Here is a 25,819-nt window from a genome sequence, read left to right on the forward strand (position 1 = left end):
AAGGAAAGGAAAGGAAAGGAAAGGAAAGGAAAGGAAAGGAAAGGAAATTGAGGCACCTGGGTGGCTCAGTCAGTTAAGCGTCTGACTCTTGGTCTCAGCTCAGGTCATGATCTCACAGTTCATGAGTTCCAGCCCTTCTTCGGGGCTCTGCACTGACAGCACTGAGCCTGCTTGGGATTCTCTCTTTCCGTCTCTGTCTGCCCCTCCCCAACTGTGTTCACACGCTCACTCTCCCTCTTGCTTGCTCACTCTCTCTCTCTCAAAATAAATAAACTTAAAAAATAAAACAAAAAATTAAAAAATTAAAAGAAGAAAAGAAAATCTTTCTTATAAAAAAAAAGAAAGAAAAAGAATAAGGCTTATAACTTTTACATGGCAGAGAGAGAGAGAGAGAGAGGGAGAGAGAATCCCAAGCAGGGTCCACTTTGTGAGCACAGAGCCCGACACGGGGCTCGAACTCACAAACTATGAGATCATGACCTGAGCCGAAGCCAAGAGGTGGACGCTTAACCAACTGAGCCACCCAGGTGACCCTTCCTTCCTCTTAATGAAACCAACCACCAGCAAACTCCCAGCAATCCAGACGTGCATGCCCATGTACATATAGTTGTGTGCACTCTTACGCCTCTGGACCTCCCACGTGTTCTGAAGAGGACAACAGGTCTTACCTATGTATTCTATTGAAACATGGTGTTAAACAAACATATCACGAGTAATACTTGTTTCATGACAATCACGTGTGATCATGTTTGTCTTCATTCAATAACACATTTATTTATTCGTGCATTCACTGATTCACTTACACCAATACAATCCATACCCAAAAATCACTAAGACACAAGAACCGGATCCCCCATGGGCTTGAACTTCTGCCCTGGACTCTATTCCCTTAGAGAGAATGACTAGGTCTCTTTTCTTTCCCTTTCTTTCTTTCTTTCTTTCTTTCTTTCTTTTTCTTTCTTTCTTTCTTTCTTTCTCTCTCTTTCTTTCTTTCTTTTTCTTTCTTTTCTTTCTTTCTTTCTTTCTCTCTCTTTCTTTCTTTCTTTCTTTCTTTTTCTTTCTTTCTTTCTTTCTCTCTCTCTTTCTTTCTTTTTCTTTCTTTTCTTTCTTTCTTTCTTTCTCTTTCTTTCTTTCTTTCTTTCGTAAATTCTAGTTCCTCTACAGTTAATACACAGTGTTCTATGGACCTCAGAGTTTAGGGTTTAATCAAAATTCTTGATTCATATACCCCAGAACTACTCATCATTGATCCAAGCTTAACCTTCTTTTTCTTCATTTATTTATGTATATATTGTGTATTGACTGTGTATGCATTACTTACTGATTATTTCCTTCCTGGCCTCACTGGTTTAAAAAAAAAAAATTACTTCCTATGAATCACAGAAACCCAGGGACAAGATCTTTGAATATCGCAGAGAGCTGTGTACAAGCTTATTTCCCACAGAGCTACTAAACAAGATCCCTTTTTAATTGGACCTCAGTGCTGCACATATGGATTAATCAATAAACTTGCCATCCATCCCACGCATTTCACTACTCTCTGCTTGCTCGTCTTTCGCTTACGCTCTTCGTATTTTGAAACTAGTGCCCTGAGCCTACCATTTGACTCCAGAACTAGAATGCGGACAATACTTTCTAGCTTCCCAGGTGCTCCGTCCTCAAAGACGTAACAACCTAGATAGCTATCAATAGAGAATGTTCTTAAAACGGGGTGCAAAAATAAAACAGAATATTAAAGCCGCTGTGAAAGTCAACGCAAAACCCTCAAACTTTGTTTTCAGTGGATCTCAATTATACTGAAGTGGGCTAATCTTTTTTTTTTTCTTTAACATGAAATTTATTGTCATATTGTTTTCCATGCAACACCCAGTGCTCATCCCAACAGGTGTCCTCCTCCATACCCATCACCCGCCCTCCCCTCCCTCCCACCCCCCATCAACCCTCAGTTTATTCTCAGTTTTTGAGAGTCTCTTATGTTTTGGCTCCCTCCCTCTCTAACCTTTTTTTTTTCCTTCCCTTCCCCATGGTCTTAAGATTGTCAGGATCCACATAAGAGTGAAAACATATGGTATCTGTCTTTCTCTGTATGACTTATTTCACTTAGCATAACACTCTCCAGTTCCATCTGAAGTGGGCTAATCTTTTTTTTTTTTACATTTCTTTCATTAGTTTTCTTTATTTTGAGAGGCAGAGAGAGAGAGAGAGAGAGAGAGCACGTGTGGGGGAGGGGCAGAGAGAGAGGAGACACAGAATCTGAAGCAGGCTCCAGGCTCTGAGCCGTCAGCACAGAGCCCGATGCGGGGCCCAAACTCACAAACCGTGAGATCATGACCTGAGCCGAAGTCGGACGCTCAACCGACTGAGCCACCCAGGCGCCCCTGAAGTAGGCTACTCTTAATCCATGGTTCATACACATTCCCAGTCGTGTTCCACGTGTGGTGTGCTTTGATTGCATTTATGTGTCCACAGGCCATTGCTCCTCTGAAACAATCCCATGGACCACAGGAATTCCCTCCAAACCAAGAACACAAACTCTGTCACTTACATGAGTCCTTTGTTCCTTATCCATAAAAGTGACAGCCAAGATCTTCATCACGGGATAGTGGATAAATCAGACTGGGTATGCTGACTCTGCAGAGTAACAAGCAGATTTTAGAAAATGGAAGAAGCAGTATGGATTTAGATTTTTTTCAAGACTTCTCAGTCCTACTGTAGTAGATGGATCATAAATCCCTTTTTTACCATATTCCGATTAGCCCACAAATGGCCCTCTTACTTCCTGACTTCTTTAAGTTTTTAATGTTTATTTATTTTTTGAGAGAGAGAGACACACACATAAGTGTGAACAGGGGAGGAGCAAAGAGAGAGAGAGAGAGAGACAGAATCCAAAGCAGCTCCAGGCTCTGAGCTGTCAACACAGAGCCCAACACGGGGCTCGAACCCACGAACTGTGAGATCATGACCTGAGCCTAAGTCAGATGCTTAACCGACTGAGCCCCCCAGGCACCCCTTACTGACCTCTTTAATTATAATGCATGTAATACAATGACAACTGCTAAACCGACAACCTAGTGGAAGAATTCAGAACGACACCTGTTCCACATTCAGAACTATACCTGTTCCATATTCTGTCTGTTAAACCCCAATCGCATAGGTCCTAGTCTAAACTGTCTTTTTTTATGGTTCTTCCTTGATAAGAATTTTATAAATTTATATCTTCATTTCTTGACATATTTTCATCAATGATCCGTGCCTGGCCTTACTTTATAAATTTATTCTGTTTTTTTTAATTTATTTACTCATGTAAAAATTTGTTCTCTTATTTTTTTCAAAAAAATGTAAAATGGTCTAAATATGAAAAGTAATCAGCTCTACACCCTTTACCCAAAGTGAGCAGAGCCTCAAAGAAACCCCTTTTACTTATATGGATACTGAAGGGTAGAACAAAGGTAATAATTATCTTCTTGTAATAACGTATTATCCTCACTGATACATGTTTGCCCTCTTTTAAATAATCTCTTCCTTGGCTCACTCATAACAGTATCCTCGATACTCTGTGAAACTACATCCCTGGACATACCTAAATAATACTAACATCTTCCCATAAACTCTATACCCGCAGAAAAACAATTAAATGGGTCGTTTTCAAAAATGATACTGATTGAGGGGCGCCTGGGTGGCTTAGTCGGTTAAGCGTCCGACTTCAGCTCAGGTCACGATCTCGCGGTCCGTGAGTTCGAGCCCCGCGTCGGGCTCTGGGCTGATGGCTCAGAGCCTGGAGCCTGCTTCCGATTCTGTGTCTCCCTCTCTCTCTGCCCCTCCCCTGTTCATGCTCTGTCTCTCTCTGTCTCAAAAATAAATAAAAACGTTAAAAAAATTTTTAAAAAAAATGATACTGATTGAGAATAACTCATCTAACCCTATCTCTCATTGGCCCATGCTCGATCTTCTTTAAGTACATCTGTAATCAATCATTTATTATGTTTCCCTTCCCCCCCCCTTTTCTTAATAAAATTTGTAATAAAATTAACAACCACCAACCCAGAAGCAATACTTATACCTGCCTACATATTCCTGATGAAACGTGGTTAAAAAAAAAGTCTTAGACTCTTAACCTACTGGAACTCAGCTCCTCAGAAATGTTTTTAATAATAATTTATTTCTCATTAGATACTCTCATAATTGGTAAAGACCTAGCCCTCGTTGTCTTTGTTCATAGATACATTTCTTTACGTACTGAAACAATGAGTCACTAATAAAAAGACCCTTACCCAAGGTGTACAAAGCCACAAGCAAGACACCTATGTTCCTGATTTCTGCCCCGGTTCATGTCCCACCAAGGAAAGAAATTAGGTTTGTTTTTATGATAGACCTCAGAGTTATAGGGTTTAATCAAAATCCTTGGTTCAGACACCCCAGGGTACTCATCATTGGTCTAGGCTTGGGACTTTTTCATTTACTCATTTATACATTTGTTTATTCATCCATCCATTCATTCATTCATTGACTAAAAATCACTTGTTCATATTCATAAATCACAGCAAAGCAAGAATAAGATGTAAGAATATTACTAATGTCTGTCTTTTGTCTAATTTCCCCCAGAGCTAATCCCCCAGATCTCTTTCTACAGTGGACTTACTGTCACACATATAGATCAGTCATTCTTTCTGCAAACCCACATTCATCATAACCCTGCGTGGCCCTCCTTTTCTTTAATTTGTTCAAATTTTAAAATACATAACAAAGAAAATCCAGGACCATCTCATTTTACTTTACCAGTAATTTTCCATCTTTACTTGTGTATCTCTCTCAACATGTTAGAAACCCAAATCTCTGGGGCACCTGGGTGGCTCACTCGGCTGAGCGTCCAACTCTTGAGTTCAGCTCAGGTCATGATCTCACAGTCAGTCGTGAGATAGAGCCCAGCATCGGGCTCTACACTGAGAGTGCAGAGCCTGCTTGGGGTTCTCTCTCTCCTCTCTCTCTCTCTCTTTCTCTCTGCCCCTCCCCCGCTCACACACACACGCCTGTGTGCTCTCTCTCTCTCTCAAAATAAATAAACTTTTAAAAAAAAGAAAAGAAACTCAAATCTTGATCAATGGTGGAATGCGTAAATCAGGAACGGCAGAATATAAAATGAAATATTACAGACATGTAAAGTGAATGAAGTGCCTCCTTTCACCTTTTTTTAAAAAGGACCTTGCTTAATACCCATCAATGTTAACAAACGAAAATTTAAGTTAAAAAATAATAAACAAACAAACAAAAAAGGACCTTGTGTGTTCCAAGTTAGATTAATATGAAATTTTGTTTCATGGCACATTTCACAAGGGCTCATTCTTAAGCCTCTTTACGTATTTGTCTATTTGCTTATTTATTATTTAATTTGATTAGTTATGGATTAACTCATGATTTATCTATCTTTGAGAAGATAATTAACAAGAGTAAATCTACCTGCAGCCCAAAGTGAAATAATATGACATGAATCTATCTGTCAACCTGAAATAAATAGGTTGGAGCCTAGACTTTTTGTTTTTTATATGGACACTGGTAACAAAGACTGTATTTATCCTAACCCTCGCTTTATGAGTTATGTCCATCACCGGTCTATGATTTGTCCCCTTTTAATTAACCGAACGTGTCATAAACATACTCATTCATTCCCTTACAATCCCTAGCTTGGAATCTAAAGAAACTGGTCAAAAACTCTCAATAAAAGTAGTATCTGTCCACTTGTTCATTACCTACAGAGGCAACCAACCAGACCTTTGTTGTCATTTAATGCACTCAATAAATAAACTGGATTAATCATAATTCTTAGCATGTGACATAATTTCAACATCTGTCTTCTTCAATTGTCTTATGTATTTCTCTTCTGTATTTCTTCTTTATTTCTCACATCCCTTTTTAACAAACAGACATCAGTGCTTTCTTTTCTTAATGGACTTCAGTATTTCAAAAACATATTAATAATAATTCTTGGTCCGTGTTACACACTCATCATCGGTCCATACTTGGCCTCTCTTTTCGTTCATTTATACATTTATTTAAATGATTTACTCATTGACTCACTTACACAATAATAACATAATCAATACCCGCAAGCCTCAAAAGTCTAAGATTAAGACCCTGCAATCTCTCTAACCTCTGATGACAGGCTCATTTCCCACAAAACTGAGACCAGGCGTTTATTGCAGTGGATTCCATTGGTGCCCATCTGCATTAACCAACACCTTTGCTTACAATGCTGTGCTCACTCAGCACTTACCATGTTTCAGTCTCTTCTATCTAGTTATTTACTCAGCTACTTGTTCCTTGCAGGTCATTTTCCTTAAAAACAAAAACGAAACACAGCAGGACACCAACAACCCAATACAACAGCACTGATTAGTACACACATCTATTCATATGTTCATTAACCACGGGGATTAACCCCTGCACATTGTTTTTACAGTTCCGGTGCATCATAAAAATTTTAAAATAATGCTCACTTCAATACATTAATAGTAAGTGTGTGCTTTTCCCTGTTTTTCCCATTTGTCAATTTACTTTCCACTGATCCATTAACTGACCAATAATAAATCAATATCTGTGGATCAGAAAAACAAAGGAAAAGATCCTTGACTCCAGTTGCTATCATTGGAGCATAGTAGTGCCGGCCAATAAAACATAATGCAAGCCACCCATAAACCTTTCAGTTTTCTAGAATCTATATTTTAGGGGTGCCTGGGTGGCTCAGTTGGTTAAGCGACCAACTCTTGATCTTGGCTCAGGTCACGATCTCACAGTTCATGAGTTCGAGCACCGCATCAGGCTGTGCACTAAAGGCACAAAGCGTACTTGGGATTCCGTCTCTCCCTCTCTCTGCCCTTCCCCATCTCTCTCTGTCTCTCTCTGTCTCTCTGTCTCTCTCTCTCTCTCAAATAAAAAAATTAAAATAAAATAGTAGAATCTACATCTTTTACATTTTTAAAAGTAAAAAGAAACAGATGAAATCAGTTATAATTGTATGTTTAACCCAAATTTATTTAAACTTAAAATGCTATAATTTCAACATGTAATCTATATGGGTGCCTGGGTGGCTCAGTTGGTTGGGTATCTGACTTCCAACTCAGGTCATGATCTCACAGTTTGTGAGTTTGAGCCCCACATCGGGCTCTGTGCTGACGGCTCAGAGCCTGGAGCCTGCTGCGGATTCTGTGTCTCCCTCTCTCTCTCTGCCCCTCCCCTGTTCGTGTTCTCTCTCTCAAAAACAAAAAAAGATTTAAAAATTTAAAAATAAAACATGTAATCTATATAAACACATTTTAATGACATGTTTTACATTTTTTGGAGTGCATCTTCTAAATTTGGTATGTATTTTCAAAATAGATCAACATCTCAATTCAGACTATCCACATTGTAGGTGCTTGGGAGCCACCTGTGGCTAGTGGCCACTCTATTGGATGGCACATGTCCATAGGCTAATTTCCCACAGAAATAATATGCTATATATCTCTCTATAAAGGTCAACAGCAGATGAGTCTATCAACATGCTTTCTACATACCCATTACTGGCCTGTTCATACCTCTTTGTTTTAATTCATTTGTATTTCAAAGATAACACAATGAACTATTATGAATCCACCATCGTTCAGAATAGAAAACTGATAATATTTGTCCATCTCTCCAGGGCCATCCTCTCAACCAGTTAACGGCATAGAGTTTTTATATCAATAGGGGAATGTTTAAATCAACAGTGGTACAATATTTAATCCCGAAACATTAAAATACCAATAACACAAGGAAAGGCTTTAGCATATTTTTAACGGAATTAAGTCGTATTGAATTGGATTCCCCGTGATGTTTGGTTCATAGCACACTTATCATTGGTTCACGCATGGCCTCCCGTATTACCAACATATGAAAGTACCTGTTTCTTTTAAGTAATACAGTCAACATCCATGAGCAAACCATTCCAACCAAGAGCAAGAACTGTCACTTACATCAGCCTCCAGGCTCCTTACCCACAGAGGCGAGCTGTGTATCATTCCAGATGACGGATCAGCTCTAGTGCATTCTTTCTGTAGAACAGAAACCAAGTATTAAAAAAAATGAAAGGTATTACATTTAAAACTTTGTAAACTAATGTTAATTGTGAAATCCCAGATTAGCTACAATCCATGGCTTGTACCACATTCTCAGTATTGGTCCATGCTTGGCCCTCCTTCTCATCATTGACCCAAAAACAGCACTCTATTTTTAATTGACTTGACCAATTAATGGTTCTCAATTGTTATTCTGGGGAATACCATAGAATTGATCACCTAAAATAAGAGTGATGACCATGACCAAAAATAAATAAAATAAACAAAAAACCCCACTACTTCCAAATTTGATGGACAAAAAAAGAAGGAAAAAAAAAAAAAGAATGATGGCTATTACCAACATCTGTCTTTATTCTTCTTTTCCTATAAAGTGACGGCCACAGGTAGGGAGACCTCACATCATTTCCCCGGTAGGGTTCCACACTTCTCTGTCTCCTATTCTCTTCCTTTCCAACAGGGAAGTATGGAGGTGTTTCCAACACAACCTGTTTACCCCATGAGGACAGAGATCCCATCTCTAGAAGTTTCCGCATGAGGAGAGTCACATCCAAACCAGAAGTGAATCATGATGGTCTGGACTTTGAACTGAAGCACCGACTGCACAGAATCTGAATAATCTTAATTCTGGGATAATGAGATATTATTGTCATAGGTCCATGTTTTCCATCTCTGGTTTTATTCCTTAATCTGTTCATCCATTCATTTACTTATTTATGAACACCCTCAAAAACTTTCCAGCCAAAGATTTAAGAACATCAACTGTTACTTACGTTTCTTAATGTACCTTATCCATCCAAATAAGATTCAAAATTCTCATAAATATTGCATGATTAAATGAACTATGGCATGCCCATTTCGTGCAAGAGAAAGCAACCGTTTAAAAAATGAACACCCTGGCTCATTTTCAATGGCTTTCACCTGTATAGAATTAAAATAATCAGCCTTAGTTTATGAAACATTATCCTCATTCATCTACACTTGGCCCTTTTTAATTTAAGCCTTTAAAAAATCACAAAACAATACTTATGAATCTTACCCAACAAATAGAAAACTACAAATATCTATGCCTCTACGAGCATCGCTTTCACCGAGTAAACACCCCAAATGTATCCAGGCGGAAGTGTCTATATAAACCATAATGTATGCATTAATAGTAAAATGCTATTAAATTAGGTAAAATAGCATAGATTTTTTTGTTTCAATGTCCTTCAAATCTGTATGATTATGTAATCATATCACAAATCTTGTCTTAGTCCACTCTTAATCCTTTCCTATTTTATTTAGGCATGCATTCATTTATTTTTAATAAATCAATAAACACACACGAACTCACCCCTCGACCCAAGATTAATAAGAAAAGGCAACAATTATATTTATATAAAGAGATATACATGTTCCGTACACATATATACATCTCTACAATTAATGTACACGAATATAACTGTTTCTTTTTACAGACGGCAATGATTTACGCCAAATGAGACCCATCACGTTGGTTCATGACAGTCTCCCCGTTGGTCCATGCTTGGCCATCTTGGATTTTATTTGTGCCTATTCACGTTTAATAATACAGACACATCCATCAGCCAACCACCCAGCTTACAACAATAACACGAACCATCACTCATGTCGGTTGATCCATGGTTCACTTGCCAGAGAGGTCACAGCCAAGATCTCGATCAACAGAGCGTCAATAGACCCACTCTGGGGCCTCTGTTCTGTGGAACACAAGACAGTTATTAAAAAGGATGAAACAACCCAGGTATTTTTTAATGGTCGTCAGGTGAGCAGCACAGGACTAAATCACAGTTTGGTTCATGACACAGGATCACCATTGGCCTAAGCGTAGTTCTCATTGTACACATCTTCTTGTTTAACAATTTTATAAGACACATGCAAAACCTAATCAAAAAAAAAAAAAAAAAAAAAAGAATGACGCCCATTACGAGTATCTGTCTCTATGCTCTTACCCACAAAGGAAACCAGCCCAGATCTTCTTCCTAATGGACTCAGATATGCAGAGTTGAAGTAATAACAATCTTTGATTCCTGGTATAATCGCTTCATTGTTTCCTACTTATCCCTTTTACTGTTTTTAGTTATTTTTTAAAATACAATAAACACATCAGGTCAGCACTAATGCAGAACCAAAACAGCGATCCGTACTTATGTTAGTACTTATATACCAATGCTTCTTATCCACAGAGGTAAGAACTTTGTTTTCGTTTTATGGTTTTAAGTGGTCCACAATTATACCTAAGTGGATTCATCTGAATCCATAATTCATAAAACATTATCTTTGGTGGTTCATTATCAGCCCTCTTTCATTCTGTCATTTCTTTTATTTACTCATCTAATTCATATTTAACTATACAACGAACACACTTGAATCCACCATTTAGCTCAAGACCAATGACTGGTCTATAGGACTATTGATACACTTCCTACCACCATCCCAACACCTTTGTATTTACTGGGCTTTGTCTCTGTTTTGTTTTGTTTTGTTTTGCTTTTTAATAACTACCATTGGCTAGAACAGATTACTCATAACCCTTGTTTAAAAACACATCCTCATCATTGGCCCATGCTTGGACCTCTTTAATTTTATTTATGCATTCATTCATTTTTAACTATTCAGTAAAACCCATTAAGCCCCACCTACAACCATCCACAGTTTCCCTCCCCACAAAGATCTTTCCTCTCTGGTGAAAAATCCCAGTGCGCCCATTCTATGGAACACAAAACCCCATTCAAAGGAAGAAACTAGCCTAGACGTTTCTTGTTTGTTAATGTCAAGTTAGCAGACCTAGATTCATCATAATCTTTTGTCCGACATTCTCACAATTGCCATATTCAAGGTCTTCATTATGTTATTTATTCTTTTATTATTTTAATAATAAAATTAATAACCACAAACCACTCCAATCTCTTTTTGCGTCCCTCGGTCGTGGAGAATTAATCACGATCCTTGGTTCAGGGTTGCTTCTGGCCATTGCCCCAGGGCGGTTCGTCCCCCTCTCATTTCACTGATTCTTGAAACCCATAAACAACCACATGGCCCCCACCTCCAATGCCCCCACTCTTAGCCCCTTGCTGCCCTCTGCCTTCAATGGTCACTCCCAAGCCTCCTGAGTGCCCTCCCCTCCCCCTTTCGTGTATATAAAATTCTATCACATATATGTATTCTTTACAAATATTTTCCGTGGGGCAGCGGCTGGCGGGGCCTCTGCAGGCCTCCGTCAAGGGGGACAATTAATCCATACGACTGCCTGAAGAGCACACCAGCCAGGGGATAGTAAAAGGACTCAAACCCAGATCCTGGAACACTGTGTGCCATCTCTAATTCGCATGACTACGTGCTCACCGTCATAAGGCCCCATTACCAATGGTGAGAGCATACGTGCCCACATCACGCTACCTGCCTCCAAATCCAGCCTCAACCCCGGACGAGCTGGGCCACATCAGACGAGTTAACTGACCTTTCTATGCCTGTTTCCCCATCTGTGAGATAGTCCCAGCCCTGGTCCCTGAGCAGAAGTAGCCATTATTTTTCACACCAAAGGCAACCAAGTAAACTCCTTCACCCCCACCCTGTCTCTGAGCCCCTCACCCAAATCTTTGTTCCCTCTGTAGCAGCGCCCGAGCTGTGGTGCTAGACAGACAGACAGACCAGGTTCCACCCCAGCAGGCACTCATGAGCTGTGTAACTGCAGAGACGTGACCTGGCCTCTCTGTCTTGTGCCCCGACTTGGGCGATTTGTAGACTGAGGACAGCGGCACCCTCGTGGGTCCAGCGTGAGGGTGCAGAGAGCTACCGACAGTTCCTCAAGCAGCTCCCACCCTGCACACCCCCCTCCCCGACCCACCCACCCACCCCACTGGCCAAACAGCCACCCCCCCCCCGCCCAAATCTGATTAGAGAAACGAATTATCTCGACACTGAGGCCAAGCCGAGGGTTTCGGGAAGGATGGGCCTCGGGCAGGAAATTGTTGGGATCTGTTCTTTTTTGGACACGGCATCAAAGCTTAAACAAGTGCCCTGGAAAATAGAAATCCATCTAAGGGATGCGCTTTCGAAAACTAAAATTCATTGCATGAAATGGGGCTGCCCTCGGAGGGGGGGGGGTCTCTGCCAGGAGATCCTTGACGTTCAAATTGTTTCCCAGAAACTCCAAAGGCTTCTGCTCTGACCCTTACTGACAATATAGCCATTTTCCTGCCTACCCTCCCAGACAGGCCTGGTAGGTGCCCAGCACGCTGACCACGGTGCCACTCTTGAGACACAAAAAGTTAAAAATCAATTACGTTTAAAACCGTACACATGTTACGGATACGTGTGTATCAGGTAATACACACAGACATGTATCCACTTGGGGACTCTCCTAAGAGAGTCATGGGAAGAGAGCTAGGCTGGGAACCTAGGCTCCTGCCATTGCCTTCATCACACTGCGCGGCCTCGGCCAAGGCCTTTCCCCTCTCTGAGTCTCAGGTGGCAACGACCCACCAGTCTGCCCTCCCTCCCAGGTGGTATGGAAGCGAAAGGCATAGAGTTTAAGTGCAAGTTCCCTCCAAGGAGCAGAGGATCGTTAATGTTGTACCTCCTGTACCCAGCACGTAGTGTTCACAGCATGCCTTAGCATACATTATCTCGTTTGATCCCACGGCAGTCCTGTGAATTACACATAATAATCATAATTAGCCAATATTGATTGAATGCCTACTCTGCACCAGGCACCATGCTGCCTGCTTTGCATGCATCGCCAGTCTTCTGGGGTGGGTGCAATTCAACAGCATCTCTTTTTTTCTCCCCCACCCCCTCCAAAAGTCCTGTGCACACGTTTTGTGCCAGGCACTGGTCTAGGTCCTGGGATACCGCAATGAACCAAACAGACAAACTCTGAAAGCTACTATCCCCTGGGTAGAGACAGAACAGACAACATTAAAAATAAATAAGTACGATACGGGGTATACGAGCCAGTGATAAGAACGATGAAGAAAAATAAAGCAGGAAAGGGACAGCAAGCAACAAGAAGGACACAAACCCCACCGAGAAGGTGATATCTGAGCAAACATTATTAGTTCCATCTTACACACGAGGGAACTGAGCCTCAGAAAGTTTAAGTGACTTACAAGTGGTCACACAGCAAGGAAGATGCTGAGCTCCAGAGTCTTGTCATCCCTACTTCTCCCCACTGCCTCATTTTTGGAGTTCTTGCTCTCTGATGCCCCACTGTCAGCATACAAGGTGAGTGTGTGAATACGTGTGTGGGTGAGTAGAGGGGTTCGTCTGACCTCCCACACAGTCTCAGGAGCACAGGGCATCTCCAGGGTATACTAATAGCCCTGGGTGAATAAATACACCGTCCTTCTTAGAGAAGGTGCAGTGGTGACAGTTCCCACAGGACTTGCACAGACACTGCGTCAGGTCATGCTAAAATCCTATCATGCACCCATCGTAGCCAGCAAGTAAGCACAGATGCTAACCCCATACCTTGTCACTTAGCCAGTAGGGCATCCAGAGGTACCCTTCCCCCAGGAACACCCCCGCATGCAGCTGTCCACTGCCTAGGCTTAAGTGGCAAACGTTCTACCCATAAAGGGGAGGAGGTCTCCCAGTCCTCATGGCCTCCATGAGGTAAGACTCAACGGAACAATTCTTTGTTCCAGCTGGCCACTCTCAAAAGAGCAAATAAAGAAACATTTCTAAAGTGATTATTTTCTCCTCCCCCCGACCAAAAAAAAAAAAGAAGAAAAAAACAGATAGAGAAATAAATCTGAGAAGAATATATATAAGAGCTTAGGGAACTTGCCCACTGCTTCTAGAAGCCATGAAGTTGAACCAAGACAACTTGATTGCTCATCTTGCCCTCCTCCTCAGCTTCTTTTCAGCTCCCATTCAATCTCTCTGTAATTCTCAATACCTCCAAGGAAATTCCTTCAGGGGACTTTCACCTATTCCGAGGCTTAACATTTCATTAGATGGATCATATCCATTTGGTGTATATATTTCTCATTTCCCTAACTGGAGATAAAGTCTTCTAGTCTTAAATTAATACATGTGTTTCTATTTCACTGACTGCCTCTCCAAAGGCAAACTCACATGCCTCTCTGAGCTATATGCCCCAGCTATCCGCAGAACATGTCAAATGATCTTAGCAGCCAGAGATATTGAACATCTCAATAAAAACAGTTACGACAATTATAATTTTAACGATCATGAAATATTTATTGAACACTAACCATATGGGAAACATTGTTTTAAGCACTTTAAATGTTTAAATCATTTAATTTTCAAATGCTCATTAATAAGGTATTTTGGTATCCCCATATTACAAGTGAGGAAACTGAGGCACGGAGGTTAAATACTCACAAAACTAGTCAATGTCAGACCCGTGAATTAAGCCTGAGCATCTGGGATATGTATAACAGGACTTAGCCCATAAGCAGATTATCAAAACGTATCTGGCTAAATTTGAGCCAGGCCTTCAGGGAGGCTTGCTGATCTGTCTTTCAGCCCTCTGTCTGATTCCCTCTAGACTGATTCCTTGTATACCTCCAGGCTCTAGAGTCATTTTTACACCTGCTCCCCTTAGCATTCAGTCCTAATAGGAACTACTGGAAATTTGACTGAATTGTACTGCAAGAGGTCAGTGGTGTGTTTGACCTTTATATGTGTGATAGTCACAAGTAGGACAAACTAGAGAAGGTGTTACTTGAGAAATAAATTTAGAGTCTGGGGGATAAGAGGTTCAGCTCCCTGATAGACCAGGAGGGTGAGTTTAACAAGGGTTAACCCCAAGGAGTGAAATTTTTTTTCAGGCACGGTCTTAGAGAAAAAGAAATGGGAAGAGGGTAGGAGTTTAGAAGGAAAAAGCAGACTAAGGTCCAAATCCTGGTTCCCTACGCGATTTAGGGCAAGTCACTTATCATTCCTAAACCTCAATTTTCTTGTATCTTAATTGAGGATGGTAATTGCTATCATGGAGGGTCACTGTGATGATTTAGGGGAGATAAAATTATGCCAAGTGGCTACCAAAGGACTGGGCATGTGGTTGGGCTCAGGGCTTAGTCATCCCGAGCCAGCAGAAGAAGGCTGCCTGCTGTTTCTCATCATAGTGTGAAAACCGCTGGGACTGAGAGTCACTGCTGAGAAGCTCCAGCACCACAGCCAGGGCCTGGTGTCTGTGAGCTGGCAGGAGACCTGTTGTCCCAGAGCCACCTGAGCCAGTCAGTACACTCAGAGGCAGAACAAAACGCAGGAGCTTCACCAGCAAGCTCCACTCAGAGGAAACATCTCTTCAGAGACCAAGAAAGCCTTTGATCTTGGTGAGAAACTACTCTCTATTCCTCATCCATCTTTCCACTCTCTATACGTGAATTTGTTCACCCATCTCGCCAGCAGGCATCAGCCTCCACACCACCTCTCCACCTGCTGATGCCTCACGGAGGCAGGCCTCCATCAGACCCCCCATCCCTCCTTCCACCTCTCCATTATGTACAGGAATCAGACAAACCTGGATTGGAATCCTGGGTCTTGCTTCCTAGCAGAATTTGGACAAGTCACTAACCTCTCAAAGTCCTCTCACCTGTGAAATAAAGGGAAAATCTGCTACAGCTGGGGTGACGATTGAAAGACAGAGTGGACATACCAATGCCTGGCCTGAGCAAATGTTCCTCCCCTCTGTTTCTGCAAGTGGGCCAGGATCTATACAAGAGAAGAAACCGCTACATCTCGCAAGACATACAGAGAAATGCATTTTATTTTTATATTTTGAATCTCCAGTGTTTTACTGGTGTGCAGTCCCCCGGGACATCCAGAGATGGGCGGTGGCCAGAGCAGTTCGGGGTCCTGGTCCCTCCTGGACTCGCAGCAGAAAGTGCCACCTAGTGGACCGGCAACCAGTGGGGTCCCTGGTAGGTCCCTGGTAGGGTTGCTGTCTGCTGTTGGGTGGAATTCTGAGCCAGCCGGAGGTCCCAGTCCCCAGACTGCACTGCCCTTGTTCAGATGTGGTTCACCCACGGCACTCGGGGGGCCCGGACTGCTGGGACCCTTTTGCTTTGTGGATGATAGCTAGCTCTCTTTTGCCTACCCTGGCCCAACTCCCCTTTAAATGTTTCCAGAATCGGGCTCTGTGCTGACAGGTCAGAGCCTGGAGGCTGCTTCGGCTTCTGTGTCTCCCTCTCTCTCTGCCCCTCCCCTGCTTGCACTCTGTGTGTGTGTGTGTGTGTGTGTGTGTGTGTGTGTCTCAAAAATAAATAAATAAATAAATAAATAAATAAATAAATTGTTTCCAGGAAAAGAAAAAAAAGAATATTCTAGCACCTCCTATTTGCTGAGTGTCTGGCACCCATCAGAAACAGGGCTGGGGGCTTCATGTGCATGGTCTCTAATCCTCTAAATGACCCTTAGGGAGACCCAGAAGTTGCCCCATTTTCAGTGAGAAAACTGAGATTTACTGAGGTTGGGTTATTCACTTAAGGGGAGGGTTACACAGTCAAACCCCTGGATTTGTGGCTGCACTTACCTTCTGTAAGCCCAGCGCCCCCCCCCCCCCCTGAAAATGCAGGAAAGATTTTGGACACCGCTTCGAACGCGCCAACTGCAAGAGAAATTTATGAGTCAACTGAGGATATTTGAAGGCTGAATAGATGTTGGATGACATTAAAGAAAGGCTGTTAATTTTTTAACTGTGAAAGTGGCATTGTGGCTATGTTTTTAAAACAGAAAAGAGTCCTTCTTTTTTAGAGATATGCACTGAAATGTGCTCAGAGGAAACGATATGGTGTCTGGAGTTTGCTTCAAAATAGTCTGGGGTTGGGGGTTGGAAGAGGACAGTACAAGGCTCAGACCAAACAAGAGGGGCTGACAGCTGTTGGCACCTGGGTGGCAGCAATGTGAAAACTGTGTGCATTGTAATAAAAATAGGTATTCCTTCCTCTGCTTTTGTGTTGCTTCAAAGTTTACGGAATAGAAGGTTTTAAAGACCAACAGGTAAAAATACAGAGCAGGAGGGGAGGGGGCAAGAAAAGGGAAGCCATTTAAAAAAGCAAAGGGGCCCAGGGTCCAACCTCAATGTTGGGGGCTATTAGGGAGCTGATTCATAGGAACAAATGCCTCCAAAGTGGAAAGGGTAGGGCCACCTGGGTAGCTCGGTCGGTTGAGCACCTGACTTCGGCTCAGGTCGTGATCTCACGGTCCGTGGGTTCGAGCCCCGCATCGGACTCTGTGCCGACAGCTCAGAGCCTGGAGCCTGCTTTGGATTCTTCGTCTCCCTCTTTCTCTCTCTGCCTCTTCCTCTCTCTCACTGTCTCTCTCAAAAATAAACAGTAAAAAAAAATTTTTTTTTAAGTGGAAAGGGTGCAAGAAAGGGGCCAGGGCTGGTGGGAGCAAGCCGTTCTGAGTTGGGCGGATTAAGGAAAAAGTAGCAGGGTGCAAGGGTGCTAAGGAACACGATGCCCAGCAGCCACCCCCAGGCCCTCCTGCCTCCCTCAGACCCCACCCCCGTGCTCCCCCCAGGCCCTCCAGGCCCCTCACAGACCCTCCTGCTTCCCTCAGATGCCCCATGTTCCCCTCAGACCCTCCTGCCCCCCAGGGGTGTCCTGTCAACCTCTTAACTGGCTCTAAAGGGACCTGACGGCACCCCCCTCCTCCAGGGCCGAGGAGTCCTGAGGAGTCCACCTGAGGAGTCCTTCCTGAGCCCAGCTTGGCTGGTAGGGATTCAGCTCTCTAGCTTTCAAATGCCTTTTTTTTTTCCTCTGGCTTTATTTTTTAGTTGGTTTTTTGGAAGGAAAAGAGTTAGTGCTTTTGCCCTCAAACTGTGTATCAAGCTGCTTCCGCTGTCCTGAACCCCTTTCTCCCCCCTCTCTCAGCGTCCCCCTTCTGCATCAGTCATATCTCCCACCGCAAACCGACAAACACTAGACCCCAGGTCCAAACAATTTCCCCAGACTCTAGGGACCAGCACAGGCCCCTCCACCTCTCCCCCAGTTCTGGCCGGTCCACAGCGGCCAGACTCTCTGCGCAGGGCGGGGGGAGCAGGGAGGGGGGGCTTCCTGGACACCTCGCCACCCTGGAAACGCTCCCTCCCTCACCCCTCATTCCCCATTTTGGAAAGTCTGCCGGCCACCCAGCGGACAGTTCCTCCCACCGGACCCTCAGGCAGCCTGCTGCATTGCAGCACAGCCCTCAGTGAGGGAGGGGTGCAGCCTGCAGCCACCCCGAGTCAGAGGCTGTCACCCCCTCCCAGCTGTCCCGGGGCAGGGACTGGCCCCCTCTCCCCGCCCGCATTTAAAAGCGCAGCTACAAAAGCAAAAGCACCAGCCCCTACTGACTGTCTCCCCCTCCTCACTTTCCGGGCTCAAAAATGTGGCCCAGGCAGCCCCCTTGTGGCACCTGGGGGCGCCACAGACTCTTGGCTGGTGTCTGAAGAATTCAGACTGTCTGATTCCACTGCACCGTGAGTTGGCACAAATCTTAAGTGGCCCAAGTCCTACCCGATGCAGACCTGGCTCACCGCCTCTCTGAGTCGGGGGCACGGCTCTCCTCCCTCCTTCGCTCCCTCCCCATCGCGCCCTCCTCGCTCCCTCCTCCCTCGGCCCTCCCTCCCCGGAGCCAGAGCTCTCCTGTTGAATACTGCTCCGAAGCAGACAGGTGTCTGAGGACTGGAACAGTGGGGGGGGGTGCAGGGAGGCTGTGGGAACAGGGGCTTTTCTCACAGTGACATTTGGTTTCCATCACCATCTCACGTTTGGGGAAACTGAGGAGCAGGGAGGCTCGTAGTTCCCTGTGCCTGTCAGAAAAGGGGCTGGAGACCCTCCCTCCGAGAGTGGGTTCCAGCTTAGAGCAGCTCCCTGAGTGAGGGGCTGCCCTGATGACTCCCCTTCTCCTCCCCCCCACCCCTCCCCCCGCTCTCAGCCATCCTGCCCCCCCCCCCCCCAAAGCCAGTCCCTCCCAGGAGGAAGCCCTAAGTGCCCCCCCCCCCCCCCCCCCCCCCCCCCCCCCCCCCCCGCCATGAACTCCATCCTCTCTAAAGCACCGTCCACATAAACAAGCCCCAGCCCCCTCCGTCTCTATCTGCAATCTGCTTGGAGGTGGGCAGGGCCCTCTCCGCATCAGGTTAATAATGCCATTTTCATAAGCCTCTGCCCATAGGTGCTCCCACCTAATTTTGAATCTGCCCTTCAAACGGATTGGGCCACAGAGGAGCTGGGATCTCAAGCACCGCTGGGAGGTGCTTATAACTAATCAATCTATCCCCTGCCCACCCACGCCCCCCCAGCACTCAGCACTGCCTTGCTGAACAGTCTTCGGCAGCAGGGTGTGGTGGGGAGCTTCCGACAGCCTAGGGTTCCATCCTAGCCCGACCTCACACCAGCTGAGAGACGGTGAGTATGGGATTTCACATGTCCCTGCCTCAGTTTCCTCACCAACTGAATGGGGATTACGAGGCTGGTGCTCAGAGTCTTCACTGGGGTGAGTCCTAGGCAGACAGCCCGGCCCCTAGGCAGGGCTCCAAGAAACCTCCACTGTTATCATCCCCCCCTTGATCACTTGATGCATGGTGACTTACTCCCTGTGTCTCTCCCCCACCAGGCTGAGTTTCCAGGACAGGAAGCTGACCGGCACTGCTTGGTGGCCAGCCTCCCCCTCGGGTCTGGGCCTGAGAAGGTAGGTACGCTGTGGTGGTCTGGAGAATGAGCGCATGGGTGGATGGCCGTTTCCCACAGTCTGTGGGATGCCCAGACCCCACTGGGTTTCTGGCTCCCGGAGGCCCCCCACCACTGCCTAAGCTAGCCCTTCTATGCAGCGGCAGGGAAAAGTGTTCCCTCCTGCCTCAGCCTGGGGCCCCCGGTGCAGTTACATACAACGCGAATTCTTGATGCAAGAAATGCAGAAAATGCAATAAATGCGGTTTCTGCCGCCTGCTGCATCTACTGTGAGCTCACAGGCCAGGGGCTGCCTCTGGCTGACATGTTTCGTGCGGTGGAGCCCACAGAGGGGTCTCCGGCAGGCGGGGTTCCCGTCTGTACTCGGGGCAGGGTCTCCCGAAAGGCCAGACGGTTTTCCTCCTCCCGCGCGACTTGTTACATGTGCGCCTCCCTCCCTGGGCCCCGCTGTCTACTCCGTAAGCGTTCGTGAAGTGTCTGATGTGTGCGAGGCCACTCTTATCTCATTCCGTCTCACGGGGAGGGAGCCCCGCTCTGATCGACTTTTCAGGGGAAAGCCGAGGCTCTGAAAAGCAGAGGGAAGCGTGTGGTCTCACAGCTAGGAAGCGGGGAGTCCGGCTCAGGCTGGTGTGTCTGTCTCGGGAGCCCCCCAGCCCCACCGCGGCCGCCTGCTGCCGCTGCTGCTGGCTGACCAGGGCCGGCCAGCCGCCAGCGGCTCCTGCAGAAAAGGCAGGGGGTTGCATAGAGAGCGTTCTCCCTGGCAACTAGCAAAGGGGCCATAAAAAACGGAGGGCTCAGACGCCGCTTCACAGAGAGATCCGAGCAGCTGGACTTGGGAGGGGAGACCCGCGCCCTCCCCTGGGCTCTCGGCAGAACAGCAGGGCAAAGGGGCTCCGTCCCAGACCCAAGCGGGGCAGGGGCAGAGGCGCCCGGGACAGGTGTAGACGGCTGTGATCGGGACGGGGACGGGGACCCCAAATCTGATCCCTCGGCGGGTGGGGGGCTTGCTAGTCAGCCCGGAGACGAGAAGGCTGAAGTGAGCTTGCCGCCTTGCAAAGAGCCGAGGGCAGAGGGGGCCAGGGGGCTGTGGCGGAGCGGCGGAGGCAGAGGCAGAAGCAGGGGAGGGCTCGGCAAAGCAGCTCGGTGTGCGAGCCCTGAGCGGGCTGCTCAGGGAGAGAGGGAGCTCCCTGTTACGGGAGGCATCCGAGCAGAGAGAGGCAGGCCGGTACTTGGCCGGGAGGCTGCAGCAAGGCTCCCTGCCCGGGCTGGCAGCCCGCACGTCTAGGCCTCTGAGAAGCTCCTAGAGAGCTAAGTCCCGAGCGGGGCTGGCTGCAGAGGAGGCAGGCTGGGGTCAGAGCAAGGATGCACAGACTTTCCCATGTACCTTGCCCTGAGCTGAATGGCAAAGGCACCGAGATGGCTGGTGGAGCGCTTCTGTCACAATGAGGCAGTGAGGGAGAGGAGCAGAGAATGGGGGTGAGTGCTCGGGGCCAGCGGGGGCGGCGGGGGCGGGGGAGGCGGGGGGCTGTCTTGCAGCCAACTCCCCATCTGGGGGGGAGCGGGGGGGGGGGGGGGGCCGGGCCGAGCCACCTGGAGTGGCCAAGTGCCCGCCCCAGCTCCCAGGCCCAGAAAGGCTGGCCTGGGTCCTCTCTGGGGCAACAGGCTGGTGCAGCGGGTGGGGGGAGCCTTCCTGCGGGGGAAGTAGGAGGAGGGGGGTCTGGTGAGTGGAGAGGCCGCCCGGTCATGGGAAAAGCAGGGCCCTTTTCTGGAGGCTGGGCCGCAGCCACGGATTCAGCCGGCTGCTGGACCATGACTTGGATGCTCTGGGGACTCGTGAAAGCCCCCTCGCCCGGTGACGGGGCCCAGGGGCCTGCATGTTGATGAATGAGGCCCACGGCGCATCGGGCGCTGGCTCTCCAGGCCCATTCACGGAGGCTCGGTTCCCAGGAACTTTGGGCGGATGGGGCCTTTATCAGGGGACCCCTCCCCAGACGAGGCTCTGTTCTGCAGTTTCTAAAGGAGTTTTCTTGTCTTTGTTTCCAGTGCAGGCACTCAGCGCGCGTGCACGTGTGTGTGTGCGTGTGTGCGTGTGCGTGTGTGTGTGTGTGTGTGCGTGTGTGTGCGTGTGTGTGTGTGTGTGTGTGTGTGTGTGAGACAGGCTGGCAGAGGGGCCGGCCGGGTTCCTTGTCTGTGAAATGGCCAGGCTGCCCTAGCTCACCCTCGAGGCGGGGACACGCTTCCACGGGACAGTAGGATTCGGGGAGGGCAGAGACACTGGGGACCCAGGGATGGAGCTCCTGTCACTGCAGCCTAATTGTCCCGCTCCGGATAATCCAATCCAGCCGGGGCACTGTCGGGGTCCCAACAGCTGCTCTGACCCGCCGTGGGGGGGCAGCAGCGTGTTGCTGGTGGAGAGTGAAGGCTGGCTCCCCACAGACAGACAGACTGCCCCCCGCAGCCCCCCTTAGGAGCTGCGAGTTAGCTCTTGGGGAAACTGCTAGTCAGAGCCTGGGGGTTTTGTTGTTATTTTGTCACTGCTCTCGTTTTTTTAATCTATTAAAGGATTGCTTTGAAACTGTCATTCGAAAATGTTGGGTAAAATGGTATTTGCATATGCGTAACTGTCGCTGCGGCATTACATGGGGGAGGGGAGGTAATGCGGGGTGCGGAACAGAAGTCACGCACATGAGAAATTTTGCAAATAAAGGTTTCTGGTCAGGGGTCGCGGGTGGTGCAAGGAAAGAGCTCAGAATTGCACTGGTGTGGGTCTGAAAAGTCACCTAACCCCAATCCCTAACCAGGCAAAGGCCACAGGGCAGCAAACCTCTTAACCCCCGATGCTGCAGGGGCTGCAGGGGCGCAGGCAGGCTGGGGAAGGGGCTCCTGCTGAGAGGGAAGCACTATTCCCCTCCCCATTAAAGCTCCAGACACAAAGAGGCGGGCTCCCCTGCTTCTGTCCCTGTCCCTGCCCTTGTGTCCCTGCCCCTGCCTGAGGGGGTGGGGAGGGGGGGGTTTCAGCATGAAGCAGGGGTTACGGGGCAGAGGGGTAGCGGGCAGAGGGCAGAGGGGCAGGGACTTAAGCAGCTCCACAAACAGCCCTGGGTGAGCTACTGCAGAGTAAATAAACCAAACGTTCTGGAGAGAGGAGTCTTTGTGCCCCACAGCAGCCGAGGAAGTTCACTTTTGTGTAAAAGGCAACACACGAGCCCGTGCTTGAACTAGGTAAGGCTGCCCTACGCACAAAAACCTCCTTCAGTCTGGGCCCGGCCCAGGGAGCGTTTTCTGTGAAATTCAGGAGAAGTCCGGTTTAGCCAGAAGTTTTTCCAGGAATTATTAACCTCTGGAGACTATAACCACTGTTCCTTCCGAGCCGCCCTTGCCAAAGTCTATAAAACACAAGCCTAAAAAATCTGCCTGAAGAGCAGTCTGACGTTTTATATATATTTATAAAAAAAAGAAAATAAAATAAACTATTGCCAAACTTTTCAGGAGAACCCAATGAAAGGCGGCGGGGGCAGCCCTTCCCCGGCCCCGGGGTGTTGAGAGAGAAAGGCCGGTGTTTCCCTTGGGTGGGGGGTGGGGTCTGCTCTGGGGCCTTTATTCCCTGCTCATACTCTTCCAGCCTTTTTATTTTCCTCTGCGGGTCTCCGGGAGGGAAGGTGAAGCCTTTCAGACGGGCCGAGATGGGAAAAGCTCCTGTTTTCCAGCCGCTACTGCGCTGAGTGATTTATTTCTGCTATTGTCTCACTATGCCTATCGCTACGCGGTGTGTACGTATGCTTTTCCGATCAGGAAACTGAGGCACAGGAATTCTTGGGGCCTTGCCAAGGACATGCACGCCATGTCCGTTCTGTAGCTGGGTTTGTGCTCAAGATGGCCGGCTTCTCAGGGTGGCTCCCACCCACCACCCTGGGGGGGAGAAAAAGAGGACCAAAACCTTGAGCAGCTCGGGGGACATTTGTCCCTCTCACAGGCAGGTGAGGCCCTCTGACCCCAGGGTGATGCGGATCTGGCATCACAGTCCCTCTGCCCCAAAACCTGTGCTCCTCGAACACAACCCTGTCCCTGGAACCCTCACCATCCCCCCAGCCGGTGGCTCTGCTGTCACATATGAAGACTTACCTCCTTCTTAGGTTCTGGGACCAGGCCCCTTTCCCTCTGGCAAGGAGAAGGTCATAAAAGACGCAATCAACCATTGCCAGGCCATGATTATGTCCCCCAAACCCATCAACAGCACACTCGCCCGGGAGATGCCATCATCCCTCACTCACGGACCACGACCCAGGGTTCTGGGGTCCTCGTGGCAGGCATGGAGGGAACCTGGTGTTGCACCCCAGAGGGCAGGACAGAGCAGTCTGGGGCAGTGGGGGGAGGCCTGGGCTCCCAAGCGTGTGTTTGTGGTCTGAAGGCATTCATAGCACTCACCCAGTGTGCAGGGCAGACGGCTCAGTCCTCAGGAGAAAATGGGAGGTCTTTTCAGTCCGGGGAAGTCAGATCCGGGCAACACAGGGGGCCGAGGGCACTGGACAGGGACAAAGGAAAGGGGGGGATTAACATGTGGCTGGTCATGAATTCTAGAAAAATGCAAAACCTTCTCCTGAACTAGGAAAACATGTCAATGAGGCATTGCCCTTTGGGAGGACTGTACTTTGCTGGACTTTTGAAGGAGGTGTTAGGGGCAGTTCACCATGGGGTGCATTTCAAAGCCTGGTCCTAAGGGCTCAAGAGAAGCTGGTTGAAAGGTCACGGCCAAAGCCCCCAAGTGTAAAAGGCAGGGCCCACACAGACAGGAGCAGTAGCTCAGGCCCGCAGTGTGCCTGCAGGGGTGGGGGTGGACCAGGGGTGAGGGGAGAGGCTGGGAAGCTCCCACCCAGACCCCGAAGGGTCCTACGTGCCAGGCTAAGGCTTTTGGATCACATCCCAGAAGTTCCAGGAAGTCAGAGGGAGGATTTAAAAGCAAGACAGTGACAAGGTCAAAATGGCATTTAAGAAAGATCACACGGTGAAAATAAACTTTGCAAACCATTTAACCCAGCTACCCCACCTCCAAGAAATTGGGATAAAGGAACAGCCACGGATGTGTTTACAGACCGAGCTATAAAAAAGCTCGTTGCAGGGCTGTTAGCAATAACAAAACGGGAACGGCTCAGGTCCTTTTCAGTGGGCATCGGTTGAGCAAAATTGTATGAATTAAAACTTCGGTTCATGACGTGCTCATTCATTTGTGCAAGGATCACTTTTATTTTATGGATTCACTTTTATTTCTTTGCATAAATAATAGAACAAACACCCACGAGCCTGTGACCCACCCCCACCCCCACCCAAACGACCAGGACTTTGACCAAAGCTTCTATCCGGACACATTCTCCCCCACCCCCCCCTCCCCCGCTGCCCCCCAGCACGTTTACAGCTGGGATTTTGAACAATAGGAGAGGGTCTAATCAACAATGGTGCTTACATACCCCGGAATATTAAACAGCTCTTAAAAAGAACGTAACAGCGGAGACCTATTGTCTTTTAATGGACCTCAGTATTTTGCGCAGAACTGGATTAATCATGATTCTTTGTTCCTAAACACTTCGTCATCATTGGTCCAGGCTTGGCCCTCTTTTATTTTGCTAATTTATGCATCCATATATTCATTTGTGATAATGTCATAAACACTTGTGAGCTGATCCTCAGATCCCGAGCTCAGAAATTACTGACACCTGCCGCCACGCTCCGTCCCCACGGGGTAAGGACCTGGGGCTTTCAGGGCAGTGGTGAGGGGGGTAAAGCAACCCGGGTGCACGCAGATTACAGGGTACTAAGGTGTGTTCTAAGGAACGCTGTGTCGATCTTTATTATCTGCAAGCGGATGCCTGTGTGGAGACAAATGCTAAGCTACGCAGAAGGAAACGGACACTGTGATGTAGTTTGTGTAAAAAATAAACAAAATCATCTATTTCAGAGATCTATTTATATACGTACATAAGTGCTCAGAAAAATATCTGGAGCCGTGCACCTGAAACTGATAACAGCGGGGGGGGGGGGGGGCGGGGGGGGGGGGCGGGGGGGGGGGGGGGG

General features: G+C 47.3%; 3 non-coding genes across 3 annotated transcripts; all 3 read right to left on the reverse strand.

The window, feature by feature from the left end:
* Positions 1-1,181: 1,181 nt before the first annotated feature.
* Positions 1,182-1,253, reverse strand: LOC125910592 (small nucleolar RNA SNORD113/SNORD114 family). Its single transcript, XR_007454089.1, has one exon. It is a non-coding gene; the product is annotated as a small nucleolar RNA SNORD113/SNORD114 family (small nucleolar RNA).
* A 3,113-nt stretch (positions 1,254-4,366) lies between these two features.
* LOC125910594 (small nucleolar RNA SNORD113/SNORD114 family) lies at positions 4,367-4,438 on the reverse strand. Its single transcript, XR_007454092.1, has one exon. It is a non-coding gene; the product is annotated as a small nucleolar RNA SNORD113/SNORD114 family (small nucleolar RNA).
* Positions 4,439-25,272: 20,834 nt separating this feature from the next.
* Positions 25,273-25,349, reverse strand: LOC125910638 (small nucleolar RNA SNORD112). The gene has a single exon (XR_007454132.1). It is a non-coding gene; the product is annotated as a small nucleolar RNA SNORD112 (small nucleolar RNA).
* Between the last annotated feature and the right edge of the window lie 470 nt (positions 25,350-25,819).

The sequence above is a fragment of the Panthera uncia genome (assembly GCF_023721935.1).
Source record: "Panthera uncia isolate 11264 chromosome B3 unlocalized genomic scaffold, Puncia_PCG_1.0 HiC_scaffold_1, whole genome shotgun sequence".
Classification (NCBI taxonomy): domain Eukaryota; kingdom Metazoa; phylum Chordata; class Mammalia; order Carnivora; family Felidae; genus Panthera; species Panthera uncia.